This window comes from Ruditapes philippinarum, unplaced genomic scaffold, assembly GCF_026571515.1.
Source record: "Ruditapes philippinarum isolate M1 unplaced genomic scaffold, ASM2657151v2 ctg2417_1_1_1_1, whole genome shotgun sequence".
In the NCBI taxonomy this organism is placed as follows: Eukaryota; Metazoa; Mollusca; class Bivalvia; order Venerida; family Veneridae; genus Ruditapes; species Ruditapes philippinarum.
Genome location: NW_026855344.1, coordinates 137,151 through 148,196, shown reverse-complemented (window position 1 = coordinate 148,196; position 11,046 = coordinate 137,151).

Sequence of the window (11,046 nt, the reverse complement as noted above, 5' to 3'; positions counted from 1 at the left end):
GAATTCTTCAAGTTTGAGATCATATCTCGTCGATGGATCCACATAACCAGCTTTCAATTCGTTGGTGGTTCTACTCAGGAGAACGTTCGTGCCTGAAATATTGCACGCACGGAAAGGAACCGGAGGTATTCCTCCATTAGTAAAGCTCAAGCTGGAAAGTATTACATATTTTTTCTGGTAAAAATGCTAACATTAAAAAATAACTCTAAAATATCTCGTATGAAAAAGATATTCATGTATGTCATTACAGTGTGCCATATTTATAACGTTTCTTTTATCCTAATGTAATATTAAGGTGTATATATATATTGATATGTACTGGGAAATTAGGAAATGATAGATGTAAATAATATTAGTATATATTTACAAATTAAACTGATAAAATTTATAATGATTGAGTTATTCAAAATATTTAAATCCTAAATCCGCTTCAAAACTTAGATCTAAGCTTCACGCAATTTGTACAATTCAGTAATGTTCGATAAGGTGAGTTTGTCTTTAATGGAAGGTCTGTAATACAATAAATAAGTACGTTGATACTACTTATTATCAGACAAAACAACAAACCACGGACAAATTATATTTGAATGGTTTTGGCAAATGTAAAATACACGATCTGATATCACATATGTTAATACAGCAGATTATAAAATGTTCTAGAACAACCCATTATTATTTATCAAATCAATTCACATACTAATTAAATTTTAACATTATCAACATTTATTTCTGCTAGCAATGCTTTTCATAAGGATATACAAACGATATATTTCTATCATTTTAATTGATATTAGAAACGTGCCCAATATTGACCACCAGTTCACGTTAACAACATTCCTACAAATTATTTGAACAAAAGAGTTGTTAGTGCGACATTATTTTTTAATTCAAATGCTTTCTCCCATTCACGCAAGAGGTGTTGACATTGATAAATGATCGCATGATTGAGAATCAAGGACCAATCCAAAATAGCCTTTTTTAAAAAGGCACAGCAAAAACTAATATGACATTAAAATCCGTTCAAGGAAACGAAAAGGTGTAACATAGCATGACATTTAACCCAAGGGTGGAATAATGTATCATCGTTAAATATCCCAGAAATGGTTCTAGAGGGAATTGACAGTGATTGAAATAACCGCGTCATTCTTGTAACATGTAATACAGAAACTGTTTTTGTTCATAAGTCGAATCAATCTTCAACATATAAAAGCATTTGATTTCGTTTCAGTTACTAGCAGATAATATCCAATGATCTATTGCCGTCATATGTACAACTTGATGCAGCTGGATTCAAATTATATTAAATATAGTATAAGCATTTTTCCTTTAAAACAAAAACACATTAAATTTGTTTGTAAATAATTGTTTCAAACAATCATCATTTAAGTTCTTTTTCAATGCCTAACTTGTAATAGATACATTTCATGTCTTTATTCAGACATAATTTGTATATATTGATATTTTCATCTTTTTTCTTTAAATTTAACCCTTCAACCCACACATGTATGAAAAAATCTCAGCCTCCATCCCCGCCCCGGTTCCTGCAAATATTCCAATATCTGTTCAGTTAACACGTTAACAAATGATTGCTTTCTGCTAAAAAGATCAAATAAATGTCAATGCGTCACAAGTTCTATGCTCAAATAATTGGCGATTATCTAATTAAATCTAAAAATCACATTAATTTTATGAAATATAGATATTTCTGAACTTCCAATATGACGTGAACGGAATATATAAGAACTGTTGTTTCCACTTCTTTACAATGATATTACCCTCCATTCATGGATGTAACGACGATTTGTAATTTATTGCTCTCAACAGACATTTCTAATTAAGATATAGGGATTCCTAGCCTATGTAATAAAGGTATAAAGTTGAATAATTGTATTTTCCCCGTTGACTAATAATATTTGGTATAAAATAATGCTCAAATCTATTAACTCTTAGTAGAGAAACCTTACTTACCAGCAAACAAATCTAGTACCCACAGTACATAAACAAGTCTACTTCCTGTTATCGCAAGATTGAAATATATAGGTTCACAAAAGATACACTGACCAGAAATAGCATGTGCTTGTTATCTTGTTTTGTTCTTCCTCAAATAAATGCCTAGCTTAATTTCTTTTAAGCTTGATTAATCATTATTTCCTAAAAAATTCTAGATGGTGCACGCGGTATTACGTATCGACTAGTTAGTTGACTAGTTATTGCCATGTTATTTCCTCCAATTGCTTGTACAATGTTGTTCTCAAAGGTCTAAATCTTCAGAACTTAACTCGTATAAAAGTCGCAAAACGATTTGAAAGTTTTCATTGTTTGTTATATCAAAGGGAACATTTATTGAGGACACTCATACAGCAGTGTTATTCATTAGAAAAAAAACCTTGAAATTCTTTATTCCGGCACAAGTTATTTTAGTGACTTAAAGTCGAGAAAATATTCTTTGACAACTACGCCTGCCATGAATTAAAAATAAGAAAAACATATCAAAATTGCTGTTGTGCTCAATTCTCAGTTTAAAGGAGTAACGATTGATGACAAAGCAAAAACAACAATGATAATGTTGGAAACAATAGATGATAATAAAAGTCACACCCGGGACCAGGAAATTAAGAATGATGAAGAGGAAAGGAACAATAATCTGATTTCAGGACACCGTTAAAGGAGAGAATTTCAAATAAGTGACAGGAAAAGTTCAGTGTACAATTAGAATAATCTCCGTGAATGTCTTTTTGATGATGCCTTGAACCAAATATTTGATATCTGCTATTAAACAGAAGTATTGTGTAGATTTATACTTTTCATATATTTGATAAATTTTAAAAGGCGATAACTGCAGGTAGTAAAAACGTTGCTTTCCTGAAGACAAACATGAATCTCCCAATTGTTTATGCAATATTCTTTTTGTGACAAATTGATGTACTTAGCTGAAAAAGTGACACCCCATTAAGGTTTTATTACAGTCACACTAAAACATTAATGGCAGATGAAACTAAATATATCCTCTTGAAGTTTGTGTCCATCAAAGCCTAGTGGCATTTGTTCGCCTGATCCTATTTTATTGGTTTAAACATGACATCTGGTCTTGATATGAATCTATGAATGTCAACCAACTTGCACTTTCAGATATATACATATATTTGCCTCCTTTACTCATTTTTACATAAATAAAATACTAAAAGATATTCCGATATATTAATGCACAGCTTAAGACCGTTTGTTAGATTATAAGAATTACATTATTTTCAAGAAAAACATAGTTACGCAATAGCTACACCAGCAACAAAAAACGCAATACACAAAATGATTTGACGGTACCGGATATTGAGGAAACTCTTTATACATAATGTTTTTTAAATTTTGCAATTTATTTGCAATTTTGCAATATGATTATGTATTGTTGGTTGCAGCAAGTACATTATTAGGTAAGAACCTTAAAAATATAAATGTATGAATGTAGATAATCTTTTTCAAGTTGGTAATCTATCTTTTAGATATATAATGGCTTCCTTCTTTTATAAGGACATTATGGCTCCCCCCTTCCCCCGGTCTCCTGTCCCCTTCCCCTTTGTGGGCCTATTATTCTTTTCTTTGAATTCCTAATCAGTTACAAATATTTATCATTTAATGATTAACCTGTCCGTGCTCTGTCTTTGCCCTGTCCTGTTTTTGTTTGGGGTCCGCCTGGGCTCCTTGCCATTGTTCTTGTTGCTGGGTCATATGGGGGTTGCGTTCATTGAACGCCGCCTTTCCTTGTTGATCTTGTTTATCATATTTTCCTCCCTTCCGCCCATTCAGGAACATTGAATACTGATTCGGACACATCACCTCAATTGAATGGTGCGGCTGAACGAATTAAAAGTGCTCTTACCACAAAGGTTTGAAAACTAGTGATGGCGATAATGATGTGTCCGCCAACTTACATGACTATGCCTCTTACCGGTTATTAAAAATACATGTATTACTATGTAAATATAATGATAGAACAATAAATGATTTTCTAGGTGACAAAGCATTAAATATGTAAGAAATAATGACATAATTCGGTGATACAATTATTGAATAACTTACATTATATGAGATAGTATGATGGTAAGTGAAAAAAGCTTGATTGAATCTCACGGGTAAACGTTACTCAGAAAAAAAGTCATATTCTATTGTTTTTGCTAGATAATCAGTCGAAACTGTTTTATATAACGGATGTCTCTTACAAATAGTTAATAAACCAGCCAGGTGTACATTGTGCTTGCCACGTCTTTGTTTCTGGTCAGTCAAACCTGATTTTTTGTATATGCCCGTACTAAAATTTATGAAATTTCCGTATTGTCAAACAAAGTACAGTCATGCAAATATTTAGTTTTTATCAATAAAATGATAAAACAGAAACATTGGAAACAACAATATATAATAGATTAAACAATCTAACAGACATCGTTTGTTTCTAATTTTAATTTGATTAGTACTGGCTTTGGTTTTTTTATGATTATATAAGGAAGAAACACGAATGAAATATCTGAATGTTTGTAAATTTATTACATGAAACTCACACAATCATATAAATTTTCTTTTAAATGCAGTGAAATACTTAATGACATGCCGTGTATTTTACAGATATAAGAACCTCATCATTTGTAATGATGTTCATACTTTACCAAAGAATGACGATACAGTATCTACGTCACAACTGGCTTTTGTTACCGCTCTTTATCTGTATCAATTCTATTTTACATTACTTTAGGGAAATATTGATTTGATATTATCTAATCAACAAATTATGTCATAAATTATTTAATGATTCATTTATAGCAAATCTTTTTAATCGCCAAGGAAATATATTAATAATCTGTTCAAGATGTTGTTTTGACAACGGGTATAATAATAATAATAATAAATAAAAAAAATAATAACAATTAAATAACAATGACAAAAAACAACAATAATAACAAAATTATTGATAATCATAAAATACACTTTTACCGCTGTACATTCAAGAATTATTTTCTTCGTTGTATAAGAATATAATCTTAAAGATCCTGTATGTTGTAATTAAGGTTATACCACACCTAAGTGAAAGTTTATATAGGTATATAATTATGCCTCTAGCACAATTTTTAAACACTGAGGAATATGTAAATAATGTACTGCGAATATTTGTTCAAATTATACATGTATGTAATCATTAAAATATATGCATTCATTACTTGTTGAAAAATTTGACTTGGACTTTATAGAAATATATTTTTAATTACCTCCCTCTATCAACATAAAAAGAAAGTAAATTCGGTTATATTACAAATAATGCTTAATGGAACTTACAATATTGATAAATCTTCATATGAGCTATAAACCCATAACAAATTGTGTTACAGGATCTTTAAGATTGAACTGATTTGTAAAAACTTCGTTTGCACAAATTCAATATATTATAAAACTGACCGAATAAGAGTAAACAGATAATTTAGGTCAATTGAAAATATAAATGAAGTACAAAAATTTTTAAATGCAAAAGATTTTAATTAGCTTACATGAAGATGCTAGAACTGTGGGATATATTTTTCTTTTCTAATTTTAGGCATATAATATATTGGAAAAGATTCTCAAAATGGCGACCATTCTATGTTGTGTTTGTTTGTTTTTGGGTTTTACGTCACATCGACACAGTATAGGTCATATCGCGACGTTCCAGCTTTACTGGTGGAGGAAGACCTCAGGTGCCCTTCCGTGCATTATTTCAGGCACGAACGGGCACCTGAGTAGAACCACCGACGTTCCGTAAGCTAGCTGGATAGCTTCCTCACATGAAAGAATCCAAAGTCCCTGTCGGTATTCGAACCCACAGCGGTGAGGGGCAAGTGGTTTCAAGTCAACGAACCATTCTATGTAAAAAGCATCTAGTCATTGATGATTTATTTCACTATCATGGAATAATTATTAGATACTAGAATTAGATCATGCATATTTTATGTTAAGTCAACTATAAACCATTTCAATACTCATATCGGTCATGAACATGTCACATATTTCCAGTTATTTCTATCATGGGATTAGATATTACAATAAAGTACATGAATATTGTGTAAAGCATTTGTGTTGATCTACTTCCCTATGCCGACCAATATCAATCTTCTTGCCTGATGATAGCAATATCATTTGCATGCAAATTCCTTTTTAGCAAGTTAAATAAATATGATTAAAGGTACTGTATTTTTAAACAAATAAAGTTAAATATTTTTTAAGGAAGAGCAAACGTAAGTATTATAATGTTTAAATAATGGTTTAGAGAATGTTAGATGCTTGTTACGATAATTTGCGATAATTTTGCAATTATTTGTCATGAAAGTGTTTTACTTCCATAGAAAACACCTAATTATTATAACTGAATTAATTGCCAAAAACAGCAACAGAACAAAACATGGCTTGACAATTTGCCAAAGGGCAACATTTTGGAAACTTAGTTTGAAAGTACACAAAAATTAAAGCTTCTGATAAAATAAAAATTAGGGTATTTATAACGTTTACTGCGTCTTCAAAATTACATTTTAATACTAAACTTATACTCATATTATTTACAATTTGTTTTTTTTTTTCACTGTAATTTTAATTTGAAAAGTTATTTATTATTGTTTATTTTTATTGTAATTTATGTTTACCATTTGTTAAATTAATTTTACTGTTCAAGAACTACATATCATCACCATACATGTATTTCATAACAATTATGGTATAGTGGTCCTAATACATTTATACCGGTTTTTGAACAGAATAAAACTAAGTTCTTAATCATATTTCAACATTGTGGTCTGGACAAAGCTGGTTATTAAGCAGCATCAGATGTCTTTACTCTCATTTGTCTACAATAGCCAGTAACAAAGTACATGTAAAGCAGCAATGCGCACTTAGAAACATAATTATACGAGAATATGAACATTTTATTGTTAATTATATTGTATTATCGTTTCAAAAGTTTTGACGCATATGTTTAATGTATGAAACGTCTGCATTTTGGTCATTTTCTACCTACTCTATTACACAAAGCGCTTATTGATGTACTTTAATCTGTTAAAATAGCATTATTTTGCTTACAATCTATATGTGGGAGTATTGTTTAATACATACTGGACAGTAAATTATATCTTATGGGTAATATATATTAATAATCACATTTGCTAAAAGTATATTGCTTGTAGAAAATACATCTCCCAATATTATATGTATATCTTACTAAAGTCCTTACAGTGTGTATGATGAAAAAGATTTATGAATAAGTGGTGAGTATAGCAATGTATATCATGTCATTTGCAATACGAAAGACTTCAATAAAAGTTATAATAAAAATGTTTCACATAATTGACTATTAAACCGGAGATAATAACATATTCTAACGTAACATAACAATAAAAAAAATTCTATGCGACGATTTAAAAAAATAATTTTATGATATCAAACATTTTAACCTTTGAGCAACACAATTTGGCAAAACATTAACAAGGAATTTTAAGGGGTGTTGTAATTATGCAGAGACTCAGAATTAAATGCAATGTGTAACCTAAACATAATCTTACGGTAATGATATGAGGAAACAAATTTACAACATACAAATTTTGTTATTTCATGAAGCCTCAGGTAGTTATCATCAATAGAAATTAGCCATGAATTAAAAAAAAATAAATGCAAACATTGCTTACTCCATTAGAAGACGTTAATAGTTTATTCTGCAATATGTTGCACACTACATTTACAGTTTCATATGAGTAGTGATTTTTTATTCCTTCTCAAACTTTTGGTGTTTTTCTTGTTTTGAAAATTACTTATATAAAGAATAGTTCTTTACATTTAGTATATGTAACACTATGTAAAATCTAAAGGTTTCGCTTATCACCATATAACACATATATGAATGCAGAATTTATTTTTATGTAATTTGTTAGATATTGACATGTCATTGTTTAAACACATATACGGTACAAATTAAAAATACGGGTTGTCTGTATCGCAATATATATCAATACGGGGTTTTGCCCTATTGATATCTATATTATATATTATGATACTTGTTTTCATGTCCATTCCAAACTATATAGATATATATTGTGTTCGTTCTTTTTCATAATGAGTTAATATAAGTATTACATACTCAGTACTTTTTGTAATGTAATAGATCTACCATGTGCTATTTTGTGAATAAAGTACTGTTTAAACTAATATTTTATGCTTTTTAGAAAATGGTAATAAATCTTAAAAAGTATGTGGTAAAACAATTCAAATGTCAAAACAATAATCAAAGATATATTCATTGCTGGGCTATGCTGTATTGTCGTTTACGAGCAAAAAGGCCAATCGTTCATTTATTCCCCTTGACAATTGTATAGGTGATAAATGGCAGTTAAAATGCTTTACATGAGGAAAGCAAATAGCCTTCTCCATAGTTCAATTGAATAACGCTGTTAGTGACAATAGATAGAACTGTCTAAGTCAACTGGCATCTGCAAAAAAAGGTAAAAAGAAATAATATAGATTTTCCGCAGGAACTTTTCTGTCGTCATAAAAGCAGATAAAAAAATGCTCTCAAGAAATTATTTTTTCGTTTTAATGTGCATAGTAAATCACTTTAAAGACTATCAACGTATGTTCAAGCAATACTGTTCATAAGAATTTATAAATTTATAAATGAACATACACTTCTACTGTTTTAATCAATTTCTGAAAACGTGTCTAATATAGACTACCAATTCACATTAACAACATTTCTGCAAACTATTGGAACAAAAGGTTGGTTAGTGCGACATTATTTTTTAATTAAAATGTTTTTTTTCTCCGATTCACGCAAGAGGTGTTGGCATTGATAAATGATTGCTTGATATAAAAAAGTGAGAATCAACGACCAATCCAAAACAGCTTTTTAAAAAGCACAGTAAAAAGATAATATGACATTAAAATCTTTTTAAGGAAACAAAAAGGCGTAACATACCATGACATTATACCAAAGGGTAGAATAATGTACCATTGTTAAATATCACAGCAACCATTCTAGAGGGAAGTGACTGTCAATGAAATAACCGCGTTATCATCGTACCATGCAATACAAAAACTGTCTTTGTTCATGAGTGAAACTCATCTTCAACATATGCAAGCATTTGATGTCGTTTCAATTACAAGCAAAAATCCAATCATTTATGCAACATGATAAGCTGGGTTCAAATAATATTAAGTTAGTGTAATATCTTACTAGCCTTTTTTCCTTTAAAAATTCTTTAATTTGTTTGTGAATTATTATGTTAAACGATCATTCTTTTAGTACTTTTTCAATGTCTAACTTGTTAATAGATATATTTCATTTGTATAGTCGGACAAAATTTGTGTTGTATAAAATGATATCAATATGTTCATCTTTCCTACTTTTAGATTTAACACTTCAACCCACCAATTAATGAAAAATAACTCTGGACCCGCCCCTCCCCTCTTCCTGCAATTATTCCAATACATTTGTTAAGATCACATAGAAGCAAACGTAGTGGTCTGTTACAAAAAATCAAATTTATTAAATCTAAAATCACAACTGTGAAAAATACATCTTTCTGAAGTTCCATTATGACATCCACGGAATAAGAACTGTTGTATACAATCATATACAATGATATTATCCTCCACTCCAGGATATAACGACAATGTATTAGTAACCTGTTTATTTGTTTCAAGTAGACATTTCTAATTTAGACAAAGGGATTCCTAGCCTATGCAATTAAAGGAATACATACGAAACATGACTCAGGTCTATCTTTGAATAACTGTATTTTCCCCGTTGACCAATAGTATAAAGCTTAATATAATTACTGTTCTGAATAGAAAAAGAAACTCACTTATTAACACAAAAGCTAGTACCCAGGCCACAGTATATAACAAGTCTACTTCCTGTTATCACAAGAAAGGTACACATTGAAATATATAGGCTCAAAGATTGATACAATTATCGGAAGAATCATGTGATTGTAATCGCAAGACAGGGTACAGTGATTCCGTATATCACATTTACCGTTGTACCAGTTCAATTGGATATTCAATATATATTCACAAATCATTTGCGATTAATGCATCCTTTATTTAAATATTAAATTAACATGTGTTGCTCAAAGTTTTGTTGTTCCTCAGACAAATTTTAACATTTTTCTTTTCAGCTTGATAAAATCATTATCTCTTAAATCAAAAATGCAGTTGCGCTCAATTTTCAGTTAATAAGAATAACGATTGACAGAGCAAACCAGCAATGATATTTTTACAAACAATGGATGTTTATAAAAGTCACACCCCGAGACAGGAAATTATGAATGATGAAGAGGAAAGAAACAATAATCTGATTTCAGGACACCGTTGAAGGAGAAAATTTGAAATAAGTGACTGGAAAAGTTCAGGGTACAATAAGAATAATATCCGTGAATGTCTTTTTGATGATGCTTTGAATCAGTATTTTGTAGACTTATCATAAATATATTTCATATATTTGATAAAAGGCAATTACTGTCAAAAATACTGCAAGTAGTAAAAACGTTGCTTTCCTGAAGACAAACATGAATCTGCCAATAGCTTATGCAATATTGTTTTTGTGACAAATTGATGTAATGAGCTGGATAAGCGGCCCCCATTAAAGTTTTATTACAGTCACAGTAAAACATTAATGGCAGATGAAACTAAATATTTCCTCTTGAGGTTTGATGGTACCGGATATCGAGGAAACACTTTATACATAATTTTTTTAAATTTTGCAATTTATTTGCAATTTTTCAATATAATTATGTTTTGTGGGTTGCAGCAAGTACATTATTAGGTAAGAAATTTAAAAATATAAAATTAATGTATAAATGTAGATAATCATTCTCAAGTTGGTAATCTATCTTTTAAATACATTATGGTTTCCTTCTTTTATAAGGACACTTTGGCTACCGCCCATTTAGGAACATTGAGTACTGACCCGGACACATCACCTCAATTGAATGGTGCGGCTGAACGAATTAAAAGTGCTCTTACCAAAAAGGTTTGAAAACTAGTGAT